Here is a 23,692-nt window from a genome sequence, read left to right on the forward strand (position 1 = left end):
ACTGCACCTTCACTCACTGTTACTGCTCCTCTTCCTGCACTTACCACAATAGCAGGGCAGCCATACATGCACCCCATACACCACACCTGCACTCACCACCTCCACTGTAGCTGACACATGCAGCACACTCACCCGACTTGCAGACACCCACCCAACATACATCCACACTAGCTGTCTGTCTTCTCCCACTGTGTCCACCCCCACCTCCTAAAACACTCAAACACAGCAAGACACCCACCCATCAGACATCTACGACACCACAGCATACTGAGCAGTCACTGGCACACACTACACGCACACCTACACCCCATACATCAACTCCCTCTGCCTCCACTCCCACGCCCTCATCCACGCCTACTGCAATTACTCCCCCAAAACTTTTCCTCTCCCGTGCGGACCTGTTCGAACCCACTGGCCCACCCCGTCTTGTCATGAAACGTGCCCACCTCCTTGCCCTTTCCGCACCCTCCACATCGCAGCCCACCCCGGTCCAGCTTTCCCATTCCCGTGCCCCTTCTCCAGTTAAGAAGAAGGCCCGCTCAGAGCCTAAGGCATCCAGCTCCACCCGAGCCAAACAGCCCCCAACCCCTTCAAAGGAGAAGCCCACCCCCCCTCCAACCTCCTACCGCAAGTCTAAGTCTCACCCCCGTCGTAAATCCCCACCCCCCTGCCCCCATTCCGTGAGGTGCCTGGATCCCCCTATAGTGCCCCATTTTGTGGAGTACCCAGCACTTGTGGGAGTCAGGTGTAGCCAGTTGTGGCCAAGGACAATTGATTATTTATGGACTGGCCATTGGCCCTGTTAGCATCGTTTAGCTCACTGAGCAAGTAAATAAAGTTTCGGTGTGGCCTGTGTTTGGGCTGCACGCAGTTCCACCCTGGTGTTTGTTTGAATGATTTATGTGTATGGGGCTGTTCTATGTACTATGGCCAAGTTGCAGTGGCCTTCGGTCGGGTACGTCCCTCTTGGTGGGGGGTGTCTGACTAGTGCTGCTGGGAATGGTTGGGGGGGTTTTGCGGGGTGGGTGGAGTGGGTGGGTATGTAAGTTTGCCCTTTCTTCCCTTGTGTCGTAGGTTGCGGTACTTACCGTCGTCGTCTTCGTCGGCGGTCTCGGTCGTGTAGATATATGGCAAGGAGCAAGGTTGGCATGATCTGCAGCTCTCTGTCCATTGCTGCCGCTGCACGTTTTGTGGAACTCCGGTGAGTGTTTCCTTCTATTTGTTTCATTTCCGCCTGGCTTTGTGTGGCGGTGGTTCTCGCCCCGGAACTGACGGCGGAATGGTGGTTCATAATTTGATGGGCGGGTTGGGCCTTTCCGACGGCCTGTGGGCGGACTCTGCCATCGTCAGCGGGACTCCTTTCCTGGCGATGGGTGGTGCACGGGATGCAAGAGTTTCGTTTGGCTCATTATTTGGCGGTCCGGACCACTCCTCTGTTGGCGGTTTCTATCGCCACCGCCGGCGGTGTGAAACGGACCGCCATGTTCATAATGAGGACCATAGTGTGCACAAACTCCAGGGGTTCCCCTTAGGCTTGACACAGGCAATAATAGATAATAATAATGCTCTATTTGTTGTAGTGTGGTCGAGCAGTTAGCCTTATCAGAGGGTAGGGTTAATCATTTGTAGTACACACACAAGAAATATAAGTAACACACAATCAATGACTTAACTCCAACCCAATATGATTTTATATAGAAAAATATGTTTTATTAATTTATTTCTAGAACCACAAGATTCAGTTTGCAGGTAAGTACATAAATTGAAAGGTACTTTGCATAGGTATATTCAGGACTTTGAATCAAACAACAGTACATACAGTTTTCTTTAAAATGGAAAAAATCTATTTTAAAAGTAGACTGTGCAATTTTCAACAGTTCCTGGGGGAGGAAAATAAAGTACAGTTTCTGAGGTTAGTAACAAACTTACAGACTGAGGCCCTTATTATGACAGTGGCAGTAAAAACCGCCTACCGCCGTGGTGATGGCCGCCAAAGACCGTCGCCGCAGCTACCAGCTGTCAGTCATATTATGACCACAGCCAGATTTCTGCCAGAAAGTTGGCGGAAATCCGGCTGCGGCCATGCCGGCGGATGGCGGTAAGGTGGCGCTGCTGCCAGCAGCAGCGCCACGCCAGTAGACCGCCGCAGACTGTATCATGACACATGATATGGCCTGGCAGTGTTCTGCTGGCGGACGCTGCTGCTGGCAACAGCGCCACCTTACCGCCATCCGCCGGCATAACATAACCTGTTGTGGGCTCTCTTTTGTAGTGTACTTTTTGTGTCACTACTCTGAGTGTGTTGCGCAAATGCTTTACACATAACCTCTGGGGATAAGCCTAACTGCTCTGTGCCAAGCTACTGGGGTTAGCACAAGTTATCTCTGGTGTGTAACTCACTCGTCCTGACTAGAGTGGTGAGTTACATACCCTACCCAACAAAAAACCTAATTTCTAACAGTGTGCATCACAAAGAATCATGATAAGTGGTTGCGTTAGTTAGTCCAGGATAGAAAAAGCAGTGAGCTCTCGGGTAGATAGGATGCTAAATTGGCTTACAGCAGAACACTAAATTTAGATTATGTATGGGCTGATTTAAAATTTGGCAGGCATAGGTAAGTCCATCACTATCGGGAAGTACTTTTCCCACCATAATGAGGGTCCTCCATCTGCCAAATGTAAAGGTGTCTGCCAACCTTGCAGACAACTTTGAACTTTGGAGGGAACTGCCACCATAAGATGGTATCATCTATTAAACTTTCAATGTGTTTTTATATTTAAAAAATAAAATAAGAAAACAGCACTTTTGTTTTGGAAAACAACAACAAAAACTAATGACTCCACACCTTGGGAGTACTCCAATGGTGTGGGAGGTCATTTAAATGTTTTTACTGTCCCTTACTGCCACATTTTTTATGGCGGTAAGAGAAACTAAAAACTGGCAATTTGACCGCCTACTCTAAATCTGGTGGGCAGTGAAATGGCCAAACATCTGACGGCCATTTCTCCACTGGGCTGTCAGAGGAATATGTCAGTGAAGGAGAGAGAATAGTCTCCATCAATGACATACTTTAGGTCTGTCTGTTGGTAAATCAGTGTGTTTTGTTAGTAAATCAGTTTGAGGGTACTTTGTTGTGACAAAGTACCCTTTCTGCCAAACTCTAAACCAGCTCCTTAGTGTATGCAAGCATATACAACTGAGACTCAAAACACAGCCCATACAGAGGGACACACTGAATTAACGAATTGTCTGAAGTAGAACAAATGTAGGAGCACAGTACAGCAAGAACTACATAAGAGGATTTTTTAAGGAGGCAATTCATTATCTTGTTCCATGACATACTTTGCTGTGTACAGTAATGGAATTTAACATATGGACTCACTTATTTGGGTAAACTAATGTGTCATCCTAAATCAGCTTCACAGTAGTAGACAAATATATTTTTCCCAGACATACAACAGACACATTGTGGTTAATGATTGGGAAAACAATTTCCGATTAAGACAACTAATACATGATTCCCAGCACAATTTCTGCTGTGCTCAGATTAACCCTAAAATGCAATGTTGTAAGAAATTGGGTTACTGGTTGACTGGGATGTGAGTCCTGGTCAAGCAGCAACCACAATCCTTGTCAGGGTAAGGCACAAGCAAACCCCAAATTAACCTATGCTCAACCCCCTGGTAGCTAAGTACAGAGCAGTCAGGTTTAACTTAGAGGCAATGAGTAAAGTATTTGTGCAACACTTTAAACAAAAAAACAGTGACAACAACACACAAAAAGCACCCCACATCTAATTTATTAGATAAATAAATAAGTGAAATAAAAAATAAATAAAACAATTAGAAAAGTAATTAATAAATGGAACAAGACAAATACGACAAAAGTGCAATCAGTAGAACCAGAGTTATGAATTTATAAAGAATAAACTATAAAATAGCACCTAAAAGCATAAAGTGCCAACCGCGGCTTTCTGGTCTCCCTGGACTGGGTAAAATGCAAAAGGTCAGGCTGATATCGATGGAGTGTGGATTGGATACAGTACTGAATTAGTCACACTAAAGTTTACCTTCTCGCATATTGTGCCTAGAGCCCCATTAGCAAGTGATGCGAGGAGCAAGGAGAGCATCGCTGGAGGTTGTCGGCATTGTGTGAAGTGTAAGGCAGCCGTCATGGGTGGGCTGGTGCTTTGTGCTGGTAAGCAGTCAATACTGTAGTGCAAAGAGGCGGGCTGGAGGTGGCTTGTGCTGATTTTCGGCGCAAGTGGCACAGTCTCAGTGTGAACGGGCCAGTTTGCGGTCGCAAAGAGTCCAAAAGCTTAATTTCAGAACCCATGAGCCACACCAAGAGTCCAGGACCTCAGGGGCAGCACCACATGGGGGTCAGCAACTCACTGCAGCTGGGTCCAGAAACTGTTGGGTAACCTTTATGTCCCTGAAGCACTTGGTTCAAGATGAGGTTGCAATCCCAGCTCTTCCTCCCTAGACAAGAGGACAGCAGGCAGCAGGGCAGAATACCAAGGCAGTAGGCCCTTCCTTCCTAGTGGACCAGCAGAGTGCCAGTCCTTTCAGCAGCACAGCTATCCTTCTTCCTGGCAGAGTATCCATAGATCCAGAAGTGTACTGAAGTTTTGGTATCTGAGGTCCAGTATTTATATCCAGTTTTGCCTTTGAGGTGGGAGAGAAGTAGCTAGATGTTTCCCTTTTAAATCCCCAGGCATCCTAACTTCCCTAACCTGACTCAAGAATAACTGCAGGAAGCATGCAGACCTTTGTGTGGAGGCAGGACACAGCCTAATCAGCTGTAAGTGGTGATATGCCCAACTCTTCCCTTCCATCCTGCCAGTGATGGCCAATCTAGGCACACATAGCTCCCTATTATGTGTGTCTGTCTAGGAGGCTTATACAGAACCTGATTGTCAGCTACACTCAATCATGCAACCAGAGACAGACTACAGCCGCTAAATGGCTAAGTCAAGAAAATATCAACTTTCTAAATGTGGCATTTCCAGAATTGTGATGTAAAATCTGACTTCACCTTAAGTTAGGATTTTAAATTAGGATTCCAGAGACACCAAACATGATCTGTAAACTTTTTGCAATTTGGAAATTACACTTATAAAACGTGATAGTATAACTCAAATGTTATCCAATGGGAGAGGTAGGCCTTGCAACAGTGGAAAACCAATTGAGTTTTTCACCGCCAGGACATGTAAACCTTAAATGTTCATGTCTTACTTTTAAATACATTGCACCTTACCCTCTGGCCTGTCCAGATCCTACCCTAGGTCTGTCTTATATGTATTAAAAAACAAGGTTTGGCCTGGTAAAAGGTTAATTTTGCCTGGTCGACATTACAGTTAAACTGGAAACACAGGACGCAAATGCAGGCCTATGACATGGTTAGAGGGCTACTGAAGTTTGTGGCACAATTATTGTTGAAACCTCATTATTAGCATTTAATCTACAGACTCTGGGTACATGGAGTACCACTTTATTAGGGTCTTATGAGTTAAATAAATGTGCCGATTGGGAATAAGCCAATGTTAACAGGTTTTAAGGAGAGAGCAAGTACTTTAGCACAGGTTAGCCTTAGTAAAGTGCAAAGAGTCCAAAGGCCAGCAAAAAAACACATTTAGTATAAAAGTAAAGCAAAGGTTTGGGGATGACCCTGCAGAGAGGGCCAGTTCCAACAAATATGTATTGTGTGTTTCAGCTTTCTGCTTACAGCAGAATTTGGAAGACTTGTCTAAACAGAGTTACACATCCAATTTTATGTCCAAGTAAAGATTTAACCAATTTAAGATTGCTCTGTGAAAATTGGCTAAATATCGGCTCAAGCCTCTAAACCAAAACATTTTAATTTCTTCTGTGGGTGCTAAACTACTCAAAGTAATGGCCTTGATCTTAGCACTTCCAATGTTAATGTATCTGTCAGAAATTGGGTTATAAATTTAGGAGCAAGTGACTTCTACCAACTCAATAAGCACAATTAGGCCAAGCAAAACATCAGTGCTTAGAGATTGTCCGATCAGTTCTTGGTAGTTATTGCACAAGACAGCACATAATCCACAGAGAAGAGGATGCTAAGTTCAAGTAATACCAACATTTTTCTCTCCAATTTTCTCGCCAGCCAGAACTCCTGCAGAATCCAATCCTCTTTGCTCACCACAGCCCTCTTGAAGTCAGAAGTCGTTCTACTTTTTTATCCCTGGAGAAGTCAACCAATTGACCCATGGAGAGCAGTTCCAGTCCCTGGGTGCCACCAGGAGTCAGGATTCCTTGTGTACTTGAGCTGTCTTTCTCCAGCAGGAATCAGCTGTTTTCTTTGTTCCAACAGGTGCCTTTACCCAGATTCAAGAATATTCCGAGGAGGTGGCGGTGATGTGCCAGGCTCATCCTGTGCACTAGCCAATGAACTGAGAACTTTCCATAAATAATCCTGGCTATTTTCATACAGTCCCCCACCTTATTGTGCACCACTTCCTCTTTGCCTTACTGTAAATTGACACAGTAGCTCTAGTTTCAACATAGAAGAATCCTTCTGCCACCAGGCAGACTGCTCTTCACTTCTCCATCCACACCCCAGTTTTTGTGCGCCAGATTTGTGTAATTTCTTTTTACACAAATTTGGCGCAAAGCCAACACCATATTCATACTTTGACGCTAGACCCGTCTAATGTCAAAATATGCCAGTGTGCGTCATTTTCTGGATGCGTAAAACCGTCCTGTGTCAATGAGATGCAAGGTAGGCGTTCCCGTCTAAAAAATGACTTAAACACCTATCCAACCGAGATAAAATGGCGCACGGCTGGGAGGCAGAGCCGGAAAATGGCACAACTCCTGATTTGCGTCAACATTTAACACCTGGGTCAGGGAAGGCATTAAAATGGGGCAAACACACCAGTACTTAAGGAAAACTCACAGAAGCAACATCAGACCTCAAAAAGGAAGACATGGAGGTGCTATTCATCCAGCATGCACGAAGATGCAGAGCACAGGAGCAACAGCAGCAGCTGCCACCACACCAACATGGACCCCAAAGGCAACGCCGAAGGCAGGAGAGGATATTCCGGACCAGGACAACCCTGCAGGGCCTCAGGGAACATGACATCATCCAGAGGTACAGACTAAACTGGCAAGCCATACAGCAGCTGCTGCCCCATATTGAGCCACAGTTGGCACCCAGCTTGCAGACACCCCACATCATTCCATCAGAGACCAAGCTGCTAGCTGTCCTCCACATGTTGGCAAGTGGCTCTTTTCAAACCGCTGGTGCCCTGGTTGCCGGGATCTCACAGCCCTCATTCTCCACTTTCCTTCCCAAGGTACTTGATGCCATCATCTCCCTCACACCCCGCCACATCAGCTTCCCCAACACACAACAGAAGCAGCAGGAGACCAAACAGGGGTTCTACCAAATCAATGGCTTCCCGCACATGCTTGGTGCCATTGACTGCACACATGTACGGATTGTGCCACCTGCTGCAACGGAGCATCTATACCGCAACAGGAAGCACACACACTCCATCAATGTGCAGGCCATTGTGGATCACCATGGATTGATCACCAACATCGTGGCAAAGTATCCTGGAGTGTACATGATTCATTCATATTCAGCCACAGCACCATCAATCAGCACTTCCAGGATGGACGATATGGCAATGGCCTACTTGATGGTAAGTACAGAAACCTAGTTATATACACACAGTACAGCAACCCTGTAGGACACACAACACATACACCACTACATTGACACATGGCCAGGAAGACACTGAGGTTGTGACACTGGTAGTCATGTTTGATATCCTGACCCAATGGGATACACACCTATGGACAAATGACAGATGCAAATAACAACAGATGCGACTCCAGAGCCACAAGGGACTAATTTAAAACCTCTTAGCTATAACTAACTTAACTGCCCTTAACTGGCAGTACAACTTGGAAGATGAATCTTCCAATATCACATCAATAACACTCAATCACACACCCTTCCAAGCAATACATACTGTGTAAGGGGTGTGTAATGTGTTTTGCTGCAGGTCAAACATCATGAGACACATAGCATGATGATGCTGACTCTAATGAAGGTGACATGGAATCATTGAGACAGTACCAACATCTCACATCACTCGTGGAGTGACATTGCCCGCTAGCAATAAGGAAGTGGACTGTACTTTGAAAACATGTGGAAGTGACACTAATGCAAAGTGCACACTGCTACACATACGGATTGAGCCAATTTCCCAATTACATAACAGATGTACAGGCACATGGACCTTCTGACACTAAAACCTTCACCCCCACAACCAAGTTAGCCAGCTTACCTGGAGCTAATTCAGTAGTGTAGGTACATGTTTGCACATGAGGCAACTCGGTAAGGGCACAAAAATAGGTTTGCATAGAACTTGTCACACATGTGATAATTGTGTATTGTCAACTGTGAACACTTCAGTGCTGCCAACTTATGGAGATGTGTTGTACATTGTCACCTAGCCAAATCATAGGGCCTCACTGTTGCATTGCACATGCAATTACATATGTCGAATTTGATGGGATGTTCAGCCCATATAGTGCAACCGTGTTACCACCAAAGTGGAATCGATTGTGTGTGTGGAAGCATCATGTCACCTCCAGTGAAGGCACATGGACACTTCTTCACATGACACAATGCATGGGAGATACACACTGAACTGCAGGTTTAGAAATATACCTCTGATATCAGGTCAATCAGCAAAACACCAGTTTTGATAGCTAGACAACCCAATGCAGAAACAACATCACAGAAGCCTAGGATCCCATACAATACCACAAACACAGAGGAGTTACAGTCGACACAAGACAACAACTGCCATGCAAAGTGATAATCAAGGTGCAACCAACAACCAAATATTTATCCTCATTTTCTTTTTCAGCTGATCAGGGTTATGGGATCCAGCCATGGATCATGACCCCATTTGCCAACCCAAGCACAGCAGCAGAGCGTGCCTATAATGAGGCACATCGTAGGACACGCACCCTAGTTGAGAGGACTTTTGCCATCCTGAAGTCCAGATTCAGGTGCATGGACGTCACTGGAGGCAGCCTCCTATATTCACCTGAAATGGTCTGCAAGATCATTTTGACCTGTACCATTCTGCACAACATTTGTGTAAGGAGGAACATTCCCCTCTATGAACCAGACCCACAAATGCCTGAAGAGGAGGAAAAGGACGATGCTGTCCGTGAAAATGAGGGGGAACATCCAAACAGTGCTGCAGGATTGCGTTGCAGACAACACATCGTACAAAACTTCTTCTAACTATAGTCACCATCACCAATTTGTTATCATATGTCACCTACCTTTACCACTCAATCATGCTCTGGGTATTTGTGTATGCATCACATGATCCCTAGGAATCATAATCAGACTTTAGCCTCATGGAGCATTGCAGAAATACAGATTAGGATACTGAAAAAGCCATATCACATTTGATGGGTATGAATGTACAGCCAACATCACACACAGTGTAAATTACATATATCCTGTCTATTTCACATGTGAATGGCAATATCAGAGGACCACAGCTATGAGACACATTCATGTTGCCAACATGGTCCATTTCAGCACATGACACACAACAAAAACACCATCAATCATAGGGGAAAAAAGTGTCTCATATATGCATACATAGAGGTTCCCTGTGGCTACATTTGTCTCATAGTTGCTTTCCATGCCCTCTCTTGCCTCATGGGTTATTGTGTGTGGTAGGTCTACAATGAATCCTCAAATAGATAGTATACTTTAATCATATTACTCATCGCAATCAGTCCTGGGACATGTATTCAAATGGCCAAATCCAGCCCCCATCCCTTGTCTGGTATTGCCTGTAATTATTTTTGCCAAACAGTGACAGTGTGCTATGGCTGTATGCATGGATTTGGTACGGTGCCTCCAGCACAACAAACAAGGCTTGCCAATGAGTATGTGAGGACAAAACATGTTTGTGCCCTGACCGTCCACACACAGAATCACTTCTGCCGCCACCTTATGATGGCGCTTGCGTGGTGATTAGCTGTGAGATTAATTAGCACAGAGGCAATGATGTTCCCAGTTGCAGTGGGAATTTTCAAGACCACCCTGTGTACATATGTTGTGATGAAAGCTGCCTGTTACCTATTACTCATCCATTAATTTTTTGAGCACACCAAGGTTGCCCTGTTGTCAGCCTCATGAAAGTTCTGCAGTGCCATACTGGACTATCACCATGTGTGTCGTTAGTTGATCTTTGGCTCTAGGTCAAATCTGCTTTGAAGGATACTCTGTTAATTGAGGGAATGGCTACACAGATTCATGACTTGACCTGCACTTAACTATGACAACATGGAGGCCAATACTGACACAGGGTACACATGGCCACACACTTGAACTGGACACCTTTGTGCAATGAACCACTGAAAATATGTGAACACATGCAGCATGATCTGCTGGTCCTCCACAGCCACAGGAGAAACATAGGTCATTTACATTAGTCAAACTGTGGTGTACCAAAACATATTTGGATTGGATTTGAGACTCTGTCTCTCAAACACTGTACCTACCTAGCATGTTCAAATGCCTGACTCATGGGTAGTATATACACAAGTGACCATGAAGTGGTAGCCAACATTTAATTACATGAGATGGGTTATATTTCTGACTGCCATTATCAACCGTCCTCTATCTATCCTGTGTTTAGTTTGTTATGGGAGATGTTTTGTCCCCAAAGTCAGAGAAGTTCACACAGCATAAGACGCAACAGATAGAAAAAACACAGATCATGACTGATGTACCTCAATAAATGGCATCTGATGGTTATCCGCAATTACAACACATTCATATAAGCACATTATGCAAAACACTTCTTGTGACGTTCACACAAAGGCACAACAACAATTGAAATAGCCAATTCCCGGACATAAACACACAGGCCATGAGTGCATTTTTTAAGTTGCGTATCCTTGCTATCCTCTATTGATGCAACACCTGCTCAAACTAGGAAATACCAATTTAATTCCAAAAGTTTGTGTTGCTGTTCTGTCAGTTAAGAGAGCTAATCCGGCACAACAACATGAGTATTACGGTCCGCAGTTGTGTGGTCTGCCACATGTGACCAAACACTAGAACACACACAGCAGGTCATAACATCCTATCTTTGTATAGTTATAGCCTTCGTGTATGTTAAAAGATAGAAAAATGACACAAACACCGTTATAGACAGATTTTTTGACGCAAATGCATCAAAAATGACACATATGCGTCAAAATATGACACCTATGCATTAAAAAACGACGCTCACATCCATAATACATCGATTAGTCCCTACCGTTAATTCCAATACTGCACCCCATGAAATTGGTTACCCATGAAAAAAATATTGATCCTTGAATGCAGGGGAATTTTTAAGCCTATACGTCAAAAAATATTGATGCAAAGGCCGTAAGTGTCTTAAAAATTGCACGCATTATAATAAAAACGCACCGCATTTGAGACAGGAAGTGATGTAATAGGATATCCTGTTTACAGAAATGGTACAGTGGGTTTACTTTCACTTTCACTTTGCAGTCTGTGATTCTTCTAGACTGTGTGGCTGTAAATAGAGTTGTGTCTGTCAATATTGTGCTTTTGTCTCCTGTGTGCTATTTCCATTTGTAATCTGTTGTTTTTGTAAGTGTCTGTGTAAATCAGTGTTAGTGTGTTTTTGTCATTTTGTGAGATTAGATTTGTCTTTGTACTGTTGGGAGTGTGTTAGTGGGTATTGTTAGTTGGGGTATTGTTGGGCTGTTTGTGGGTTCTTTTACTTTCCTTTCCATACCTCCTTTCTCTGTATTTCCCTCTTTACCCTTTCCTATCCTTATTATTTTTGATATGTTGGGAAGGCCACGTCTAGGTAAAATGGGTGAGGAGGAGCTGTGGGCTTTTATATGGCTTGTGTGCCACTTGCTCCCGCCTGATGTTGGAGGCTGGTGGCAAGGTGATACAGGGGAATCACATTGTATCTAGGAGGATCAGGTGGGCAAAGGTGCTGTTCCACCTAAAAAGACTGTTCAACAGCCAGCGCAACGACCACCAACTGAAACATCGCTGGGCTGACCTGGTGGCCCAAGAGCAGGACCTGCTGGACCACATGGGTGTGGTGATTGGTGGCCCTGTTGGTGATTACAATTTAGACTAATGTGTACAGTTAAATGCTCTGTAGTGACAGTAGCAGATTGTGTGACATGCTGCATGTAATGTTTGTGGACATGTGGAATGCAAGTTGAACAAACTGTGGCCCTGATGTATACTATTTTTCCTACGCATTACTGTCATTTGTTGACTCAAAAGCTGCACAAACTTAAAAAAGACAACTTTATCTTGTTAATCAGTGCTGCTTTGACATCAATAGATAATGGTAATGCGGCACAAACAAAAATATTATTCAGGGCCTGTGAGTGTACCAGGAATGATATGTATTTCACACGCTAATGCAAGTAACCAAAGTAGTCACCAAATGTTTTAATACATGTCTGCACAGTATTCATGGCTATATGTACAAAGATCTTTCTAACCTCTGGTAATATCTTAGGCTGATATTTCAACTTGGTTTGTGCAGCATTGAAATTAATTATGGATGCCAATGTAATGCACACTTGATAATATCTAAATTTTTTGTGTTATTTCCATAGCTGTAGCGTAAACAAATGAAGCAAATGCTACACATATAAAAAAATTACATATGGCCCTAAGTTAATTGTTTCTGAGTGTTTACGTCTGAACAGATAATCTTTCACATGGCCAAAAGTAATTGTGCCCGGATTCTACCAGATTGCAGTAGCAGTACACAAGTTCCTCTTGTGGTTTTTCGTGGTAGGCGTAGAAATCCTATCATTGAGTAGCATGGCCCAACAATATTTTTGCCTTGGGCACAATTGCTGGTACAGAGCTGGTGCATTTGCCATCTGTGTCACTTTATAGCCAAACAATTTTATAAAGTTAATGGGTCATCATGGGATCCATGAACTTTGTGAATGCATGGTCAGAAATGATTTATTTGCCTGATGTTGTGCAAGGGACAACTGACTGCTTCCATCATACATTTAAAGTGATGAAATAGTTTGCTAGTTTACGTTTGGTACACCCCTGCTGATCTAGTGTAGCATCTGTACAATTGTTAAATTCTCAGTATGAAGTCTATCACAGACATGGTGGTATGCCAAGATCAGCAGGCCAGCACTCCGGTGAGTACCGCCATTCCCAAGGTGGTTACAAATAGAGACCTACCTCATCAAGATTGCAGAAGTAGAACATTTGCTAAACCCTGTTTCAATTAGCGGACAGTGTCAGTTTGGCTGTATAACCACAGATCACCCAAGTTGGCAAATGTAAGCTAATGAATGTGGAAAACTGTGATCTACAATACCTAATATAGGTACACAGGGCACAGAGGAACACATTTAAGGTGCAATGACTACACCTGTGTCCATGCATTCTGTCACCGATGATCAAATTAGACACTGTCAGCATACATTTTTGGTTGTTTTGATTTAGATGAATGGCCAATCCATGTTTAGCGGAACATTGTAATCAAGTAACACACAAGATCCCTGCCATCATGGTGTCATAGGGGGAATATACAGCTCTGGGTACACTGCCAATGTGGCATATTTAACCTACATACAACACAGGCACACATATAATGGACCATTGAAAGCACAATCATTCCTGAACAAAACTCAACCCACATAAGCATCACACAGTAACTCATTGTCCTTTGATGCACAAGCCAAAATACCTGAGTCACTGGTATTGCGGTGCACCAGGAATGTGGCGTTATGTGTTTCTCATAATAACAAATGATGAAATGGAGTACCCTCTAGAATTAATTCAGCACAAAATTGAGTAATCATGTTTGGCACCACATGATTGTTAGGGCCAGTGCGTGTGTGCATATGTGTATCTATCACTCACTGGAGTGACAGTGTCAATGCATGTTTGCAGTAGTATGTCTATTGGTGTGTCTACATGCCTGATGTGCTGCTTTATCATATAAAATGCCACACTCAGTAATTTGTTGATCAAAGTTTTGTACAGGGAGCAGACATTGAGCACATTTCACCCTTCCATGTTTTACAAGTTGACTCGCCCCATATACAATTGGTGAAGTGGCTCGATTTGCGGACCCAGACATATCCAGTAAGTTTTTGATATGTTTGCCCTGTGTTGTGTTTGCAGCTGTTGTGCGATTGACTCCTGTGTGTTGGACTCATTGCAAGGTATGATGTTCAGGCACATGATCTGATATGTGACTTAACTGGAGGTTGTTCCATGTTTGAGTTGGACTTTCTGTGGCAGAGAGTCATATATTGGGAGTTGGGTGCTGCGCTATAGGCATGGGCAGGTGAACAGGGTGAATTTTTGCTACATGTATGCCATTGATTAATTAGGAGGTGGTCAGTTTCATGATTTAGTCAGCAAGTCATACCTTGATTCACACAGACCAGTGAGGCCGAAGTCTTACCCACAGACTTGAGCATCCCTGTTAACTAGTGAACATGTAGGACTGTATGTTTGACATCCTAGCACCACCATCTAGCTCCGTTTATGTGGCACTTGAGTGAAATGTCATAGGTGTGCTTGCAGGTCAAGGCCAGATGGGTGCTTGCATCAATGTGCTTGTTTTTGGAAAGGTATCAGTGAGATCTAATGATGTTGACAATTGTCCACAATTAGAAACATAAATGTGGATGTGATTGTCCAATGTTTGAGTCAATCCTAGTTGGCAGCCCTCCTTACCTGTGGTGGACTGACTAAACCCATGGACAGCTGTCCAAAGCTTCCTGGCTGTCCTTGATGTTTGAAAGTATGTGTTGCATGTCCATTCCCCCCTGAGGCACAGGGTTAGGGTTAGGAAATATGTGTAGTTAGGAGTGAGGAACCCAGTGTAGAAGACAGAAATGTAATTCAAACATTCATTTGTTCCAACCTACGATGCCCCCTCATGATTAGCAACTGCATACCATCCTGGCAATTCCATTTACAAATCACAAGTCTTGTGGGCCTTGATTGTCATCCAGAAGATAGTCATTAGTTGGCCTGACGCATGTGGAGTACTTGCTGCATTTGTTATGTGACTAATAGCAGTACAATAATGCACAGATCATTTAATTAGGTACATACCTTGTTGTGCATTGCTGTGCTGTTAGATAGTAGATGTGTAGGCTGCGTTGGCATGTCATTCCTCAGGGACATTCTATGATCTGTACTGTTATTTGGACTGTATGTGCTATATTTGAGGAAGTGTTAGAATATCATCTGTAGATGTATCACACAATGATGTCACTAATGTTTGGCTTTCTCTATTTTTACAGCTGCCAACATGAATGCCCATGAGATCAGGGAATTACAAAGGCAGGCAATGCGTTACCGCCACATACTAGATGTGGAGTCTGGGTTCCGCAATATGGCACACCGCTATCGCCATGAGAGAGCCACAGGAGTCTGGAGGGCATTTGCCCAATGGGGGACAGCCTTGCCCACAACAGCCACCACCGCCACTACAGCTCAGACCACAGTCGCCCGAAGGATGACAACCACTGTTGCAGGTCCCTCAACCTCATCTGCTCAAGGCCCACAAGCAGCAGCTCCTGCACCTCCCCGTCCAACCATGGCACCGGCACCAACAGTGGCATCAACAAGATGAACTCAAACAACCACAGCTGCTGTGATAGACAATGTTGAATTTCAGACACTGAGACGTGACATGCAACGGATGTTGCGAAGGATGGACAGGCTGCAGCAGGAGGTGTCACGCAGTAGCAGGAGACTGCGGGGTATTAAGAAGATCCTGCAGAGGGCCAATTTGTGACTTTTGGATCCTCACCCATGATTCCCTCCCTCCTCTTTCCTGGTTCTTATCTTTTGGCGGTTTAGGGGGCTTAGTGTTAGGTTAGAGTAGGCTGTTAGTTTAGTTAGTATAAGTGGATTGGGGTGGAGGGGTTATATTATTACATGTTTTTTTGTGGGTGGATGGGTGGGGGATGATTTTGGGGTTTATGTGTATAAAAAATAAAAAAATAACATACAAAAATTTAAAAAATATTAAAAAAATCCCCCAAAAATATATATTTCTTTAGGATAAATTAGTATGTGTTTATGTTAGTATATGTTGTCCTACATGTGTCCCGTCATATAAGGGGGGTAGATGTTTAGAGTGTTTGGTTAAATGTGATGAGTAAGTTAAGCTTAGGGTAGTTAGGGCCAGTTGTGTGTAATGTGTAGTTAGGATAGGTGAGGTTAGTTAAGGTGTTTCCCCTAGTTTAAGTTTCCTTTATTACTGTGGAATAAAATTTTAGGTACTCCTTTACAGTATGTGTCAAATGCTTGGGGATCAGGGCCTTGGCACGGGTGTACAGTGTTAATTTAGTATTTGCATTTCTGTTCCATCCTGCATCTGCATCCCAGTATTGACATGGTTATTCCCAATTCCTAATGAGCTGTCACCTTGGCAGCTACGCCAAAGCTACTTCTTTATGCATCTGCCATCCATTGCACCCACCACTCAAGGTTACTATGGTTCCCAATGTGTTGTGAAGGTTGGATGTGTTTTTAAATCTGTCATCGTTTGAGCCCTGAATTGGAATCTTGGGCACTGTGGGACGTCTGCCTGCAGCCTGATGTTCATGTGAACCCTGATAAGCTGAGTGATGTTATAATATTATGTAGTATTGTATACATAAATAACACCTATCATTTCTTACATTGTACTCCCAGGTTACATATTTGTCCATACACTCGTACACATCCATTCCTGCTGTAAGGTGTGTGTGTGTGTGATGAAAGTTTATAGTCAGATATCACATACATGAAGATTGTCTTGAAGGGAATGTTGGCCACATTGAGTTTCAGCTTATACATACCTTGAAGCTGACTTTTTCGGTCCTACACAGAATTATATTGTTTGTTTTCATTTCACTTCAGAAATAAGCCTCTTGAAGTACTGATGATGATACAATCCAGACCCCACTGCATAATTATCAGCCCAAATTCTTTCAACACTGTTTGACATTCTATGGCCATTGACATGTAACATACATCTCTAATCTCCTACACAGTTGATGAGTCACATTACACAGAGACAAAGTGGTTGTGTAAATGTTATTTATTTTAAAGTGCTGTAGTGCAATATTTACATAGTCCAGGATTGTGAGTCCATTAGTGTGACGCCTTATATTGTGATGCAACACAAGTGCAATGGTGAAGGACATGTCATTGGACATGCTGGGGTGAAGTGTCATACAGTGCAGAGGAACATGAATTGCCAATGAGGTAGTGAGAGACAATTACAGTGCATAGTGTCAAGGTAAACATTGTGCTGGAGAACAATGCATGTGACCAACTGTAGCAAGACTGGCATGTTAACAAGCACAGGAGCTGGGATATCAGTGCCCATGTGGCATAGACTTGTGCTACCGGGTACTCCTACGGGTGAAGGTGATCTGTTCCACGTCTTCATCTTCTGATGTGTGTATCGTCTCCTCTGCCCTTGGTGGTGATGGGTTTGAAGGGACAACACACACTTCAGTGTTTGAAGACGTGGAGTCAGAATTCCCTGTAGCTGCCAACTGTGGGGCTATTAAGGGCATTACTGCAGCAAGGAGGAGCTGCTGGTTCTTCAGTATAGCAGCTACATCACTGTGGTAGGCAGCCAGGTCAGCCCTGAGGGGATCATGATTGCATTTGTACATGCAGTGAAAGGTTTGGGGTGCCAGGTGTTGTGGCAACTCCCTAACTGCTGTGGTGAATTCCCTTACACATTGTTGAAGTCCTTGCAGGAGGGATGGTAGCGCTTGCATGGCTGCTGCCTGTTCTGCAGATGACATCATGCACGTGCGCATCCCCTCAAGGCTGGCTGCCATATTTTGCATCCCCACCGGCACCTCCTTGCCCAGCTCCCACTGTACTCCCACTACTGTCCTCTCAAAGGTGGTACCAGTGTCCTCAGAATCCTCAGCTGGGTTGGAGCTGGCAGGTCGTACTATTGGGGTGGTGGGTGGGTCCTTTGTGATGGCTGCTGTATCTGTACACCTCCTTGTGACTGATGGTGGGGTCTGGAGGGTTCCAAGGACATCTTGGAGGGTCTGCTGGCTAATGTTTGTCAGCTCGTCATCCATGTCATCAGGGAAGTCCAGGACAGGCATTTCCCCAGGAGAGCCATCGTCATCTGCAATGAGATAGATTACAATTAGTGTGTCATTGTCATGTGACATTACTGACTTCCTATTAGTGGAACATTGTAATCTTGGTTCACGTTCATTGTTCCTGTCATCAACATTAGCATTCTCCCAGGCCTATGCCCCACCTGCATGTCACATGTAGTTTGGGCAGTTTGGGGAATTGTCTGCGTCACATCCTTTAGGTGTAGACTTTGTCTAAATTTTATGTTGCCACCTTCTCTTCCTACTCAACCCTCTGTCTACTTCCATTAGCATGGTGAGGCCTTGCAATGGCTGTGGGTGTTCTGATGCCACTTGCACCACACTTAACAATATGGAACTGACCCAGTCTCAGATATTTCACATACATCTATATGTTGCTGTGACCTAGCATATACTATATATAGCATTGGCATGGCACGATACAGGTGTCAGCATTGGTAGATTGTAATGCTGATGTTGGGGAATGTGTGCTACATTGGATTGCACTGATGGTCTTGGCAGTGTTCCATTTCCTCTTATGATGAAGCAGGTGTGTTTAACTAGCTAGACACATATGTCCTCCCCCTCAATGCAGTTGTCTTAGCAGTATGACAGTTGAGATGTTGCAAGGTGGCATTGCAGCTATTGTAACACAGACACGGGGTAGAGCCTGAAATGTGCAGCATGAGTATGATATTAGTGCTGTGTACTTCATAATATAAGTGACATTACCTCATGTTTATAGCGGCTATAGACATGAGCATTTGACAGGATTTGCACTTTGTTAGGAATTACAGGGGATTGATAACGTTGTCATCCTGAACCCTCTATTTTGGGTGTGTTTGATCCATGGGCACGTAACTGCCATTAGCTACTTGACCTGCACACACAGCACAGGTGGTAGTGGCATCTGTTGTCAATGGTAAATACCACTTGCGGATATGGCCTGAGACTGCAAATTGAGCCCTAGTTCATGTAGCGACAATACCAGCTGTCGTGGGACAGCAGGCCAGTTTTACGTTGTACCCTACCCTCCCGGACTGCATTTGCCTTTCCAACATCCTTGGCATGGCAGGGTACCGCCATGCAAAGGTTGTTGGTGTAGTGTTGTGCTGTGCCCCTGGTTTCCCCTGCACAGCCCATGCACCAGTGCTGTGCCCCTTTGTCCTTTCCACTACCTGATTATCATGGCTGACATGCATTGTGTAGTAGGTATGTCCCCCCCGCTTACAGTTAACATTTAGGCATTTTTGTTTCCTGGTAGTCTGTGCTGTCCTATCCTTGAATCCCTGTGACGATCTCCTCTGGGATGACGGCTGCCACCATCTCCTCCATGTGGCCCAGGGCCTCCTGCGGTGCTAGATTCCCACCTCCAGTCTGCAGTGCTGCCTTCCTTCCTTGGTCCTGCGCTTGCAGTCATGCCAGAGTTTCTTACACTCAGTGATTGTTCTCCGTACTTCTGCAACACTGTTTATCTTGTCGACAATTTTTGCCAAATTGTCTCTCTCCTCCCAATTGGCAATTTTGAGGTGACAAAAAGTTGATGCTGGTGTTCCATCACCTCTTTTACCAGTGTTTTGTGCTCCTCTGCACTGAACCAACACTTCCTATTCTTCCTCTCCTGGGTCTTGTCTGGGTCCTCCTGGCTGGTTCGTGGTCGGTTAGAATCTTTCTTGGGTCTCTCATGGCTTCTGGGATCCATTTTGGGGCTCCTTTGCACATTTTGCTGTGTTTGCGCCACTTTTTGACGCTATTGCAGGGAAAAAAGGCGTGTATCGGGTTTGCGATGTCGTAAACCGGATTAAGGTCATTTTCACTGTGTTAGCGTCGTTTTTCTTTACGACGGGGTGCAATGGTTAGAGTAAATAAAAATGACTCTAACCCGTGGCTTGCGCCACGGAGCATCAAAGTATAAATTTGACGCCTGGGTGGGGCAAAGAAATGGCGTTAGCCAGCGTTAAACTTTTTGACGCAAAACTGCGTTGGTGCAGTTTTAAGTCAAAAAGTTTAAATATGGCCTTCACTGTGTAAATAGATGTTTTAGTGGTTTGTGGCTTTATTTGAGTTTTATGTAAGTAGCTATGTTCATATTTTATGTTTATTTTGAATAGTACTACATTTAAACTCCAAAATTCAAAAACAATAAAAAGGGTATTGGGCTTTTAGTTATCAAATATAGTGTTCCACATAATATACAAAATGCAACAATTGTTTTAGGGTAGAATCTATGATAGTACATTTGTTACACTCCATTGTAGGTGAGGAACTTTCTATTTTTGAAGCCTCCAACTATATTGGATTCTACCCAGGTATCTTTATGACTCATAAAGCTGGATAGCAAACTCAAATAAGTTCCATAATTTTGATATAAAAATGACTGTCTAATGTGGAGATTATTTTAGAATTGGATGGCTGTCCTTAATCAGTGGCACTGAGACTTCATTTAAAAAGATGCTTTATACCTGCTGCTCAGTGTTAAAGACTCAAAGAAGGTAATACGAAGGAAGCAGATTATTCTGTACATACGGAGCACAGTAAATTTGTGCACACATAAATGCATACAAAACAAGCATTCGACCTCTTTCCTTTAATATATATTATGTCATGAAGTTGGTTATTATTTTGTGAAGAAGTAGCCTTAGCACCTTAATAACTATATGCTGATTAGGTCTCAACACTAGTCTCAGAGAAAATCTGCTCAAACACCTGATAGCTATGGTAAATGCAGCAGGCAACTCCCCACATTAATACATGTTAAGTTCAACCAGTGCCAAAACAATTCAAAATCAAGATGGCAACACAATAAAATTCCGAAATCAAATTTAAAAAATCTGAAAACTTTGTAATGAGCATAAAGACACCACATCAATAAAACCAGAAAAGGGGACCCTCATATATGATTTTGTAAAGTTCTAAAGCACACAAGTCTAGAAAATATTAAAGCATAATTGAAAAACAACAGTTCACAGCTTGCAGGACCAAGGTGCAATTTCAGTCCAACTCCATGGAGTTTAGGTTAGATACACTAAGAAGGCAGTTCCAGTCAAAAAAAAATGTTACCTTCAGAACTAGCCTCTGAAATGGAAGTCAAAGTCCTTCCGAGAGGCACAGGCCAAGGCACTGGCTAGTGAGGCTCTCTCAAAATGAGATATGCAGTCACTGAGCTCTCACTGAAGCTCTTTATTTAGGCACCAACAATGTAGGGTGGGACACAGCTGGATTTTGTAGCTGCCGAAGTTGCTTCACTACTGGAATAGTTTTGTCACTTCACCCTGGTCCATGGATTTACCTTTGAACTTAGTCATTTTTTAGTTCTCAAAAATCCTCCAGTGGGGAAATGATGAAAGCTGTAGTTGGACATGGCTCTATGAGGTTATATACTTTCACAACAAGGTCCATCTGAACCCGTTTTCTGTGCAGCAAAGCTTTGAGCACTTCAAACCTGTTTTTCTGCCTGTCTAAGGTGTATCCTCTCTGGGCAAGCCTCAAGACTTTGTCTTGGTCCTCTGGAGGTGTAAAACCTTAGGCCCATATGTATACTTTTTGACCAAACCAGCTAAAAAATCATGCCTCAAACTGGACTCGCGCCATTTTTGACGCACAAACCCCATTGAAATGACTCCTGTCTTAGCAAAGACAGGAGTCATGCCCCCTTGCCCAATGGTCATGCCCAGGGGACTTCTGTCCCCTGGGCATGGTCATTGGGCACAGTAACATGTAGGGAGGCCCAAATTAGGCCCCCCATGGCACTTTAAAAACATTTTAAAAAATACTTACCTCAACTTACCTGTACTTACCTGGGATTGGTCCCCCCATCCATGGGTGTCCTCCAGGAGTAGGCAAGGGTGGAAGAGGGTGTCCCTGGGTGCAGGGAAGGGCACCTCTGGACTCCTTCCATGGTCAGAGACCATGGAAGTGAGCCCACAGGTCCCTTAACACTTGCCCTCACCCAGGCGTTAAAAAACGTTGCACATCAGGCTGTACGCCATTTTTTAAAGCCCGCCCCTCCTGTGCGTCAAAATGACGCAGTAGTATAAATAAGGCGCATAGGCCTCAAAGTCATTTTTTGGGCGGGAATGCCTACCTTGCATGTCATTAACGCATGGCAGTTTCTTGCATCCAAAAAATGACGCACACGGAGGAATTTTTACATCCACGGGCTCGGGCGTCAAAGTTTAAATATGGTGCGCGGTTTGCGCTGAATGTGCATCAAACTTTTTGACGCACATTCAGTGAAAACAGAGTATAAATATGCCCCTTACTGTCTTTCTTTTATCCAGCTGCTAGGAAAGTTCTTTCTGGACTGTCCAGGTACTCCAGGCACTAGACTTCTCTCCAGCAAATTCACCGGAAGGGTCCAGTCTTCTGTGATCAAGTGGGATCTCTTGGAGTCAGTAGTCCTGCTTTTTGTATCCCCGAAGGTGGCACACAGGAATTCAACCACTTGACACTTGGCATACATTTCCAGTGACGGGGTGCCAGCAGGAGTACTTATTTCATTCATCAGAGTCTTTTTCTTCACATATAATATTCCCTGTTCCAGGAAAGTTCTGATGAGGTAGAGATTGAGGTCACAATCTTGTCCTTTGTTTGCAGCATCCAGTCATTGGAGAATGCTTCTTGTCCAATCTGGTCTCCTGTGTCACTCTTTGCCCATCTCTTTTGCAGCACTTCCTTTACACTTGGGTTCAAAAATTCACAGAGGCCCTACATTCAAGATGCATGAACCCTTCTTTCATCTGCTAGGGCTCGAGACAGTATACTAGTCACTCCCCTATTTCGATAAGTTCTCTATACTACCTCACCTCCACCCCCCAGCAGGGTCAGAACTGGCTCTCCCTCTTTCTGGAGTTAGAGCCAAATGTGGCTTTTGGTATGAATGGGGAAATATCCTTCCAGTTCCACCTGGGATCAGCAAATCAAAAGAAGAAGTTTTAACACTATCCTTTGTTTTGCCATGTGTCCTGTGCCCCTCCTCGATGTCTAATAAATCCTAAATGGACAGTTGTTGACAATTTTTCTGCCTTCCTGCATTTAAAGGCCAGGCTACTGCTATTGTCCTCAGGATTGTGTATTGGCCTATGGAAGTGTGATGACTGGCAGAACTGGTTTTAGGATGGTTCTGGCTCAGGCAGCCCAGACTGCATTTTGGTAAAGTTACTTTTCCACTAAAATTAACAAACATATGATTTCAATACTTTATTGACAAACTGACTTGTCTTATAGATAATGTAGCTGAACTAACACAGTAGAAATAGTTTTTAGGCATTCAGTCACCGTGAGGACACATATTTAAGATATATGCCGTGCCACTTTCTACATATTAGGCACCCTGCCCTGAGGGCTTACAAGCCACACTCTACAAGAGACTTATTATATGTAAAAGAGGTTTTCTGACATGGCCAAAGCACTTTTCCTTGCCATGTGTTCTTCAGTATCTTTAACCTGCAGACCAGTCAGAGCACACAAACACAAATGATGGACTGAATGCAGA

This window comes from Pleurodeles waltl, chromosome 3_1 (assembly GCF_031143425.1).
Source record: "Pleurodeles waltl isolate 20211129_DDA chromosome 3_1, aPleWal1.hap1.20221129, whole genome shotgun sequence".
NCBI classification, from domain to species: domain Eukaryota; kingdom Metazoa; phylum Chordata; class Amphibia; order Caudata; family Salamandridae; genus Pleurodeles; species Pleurodeles waltl.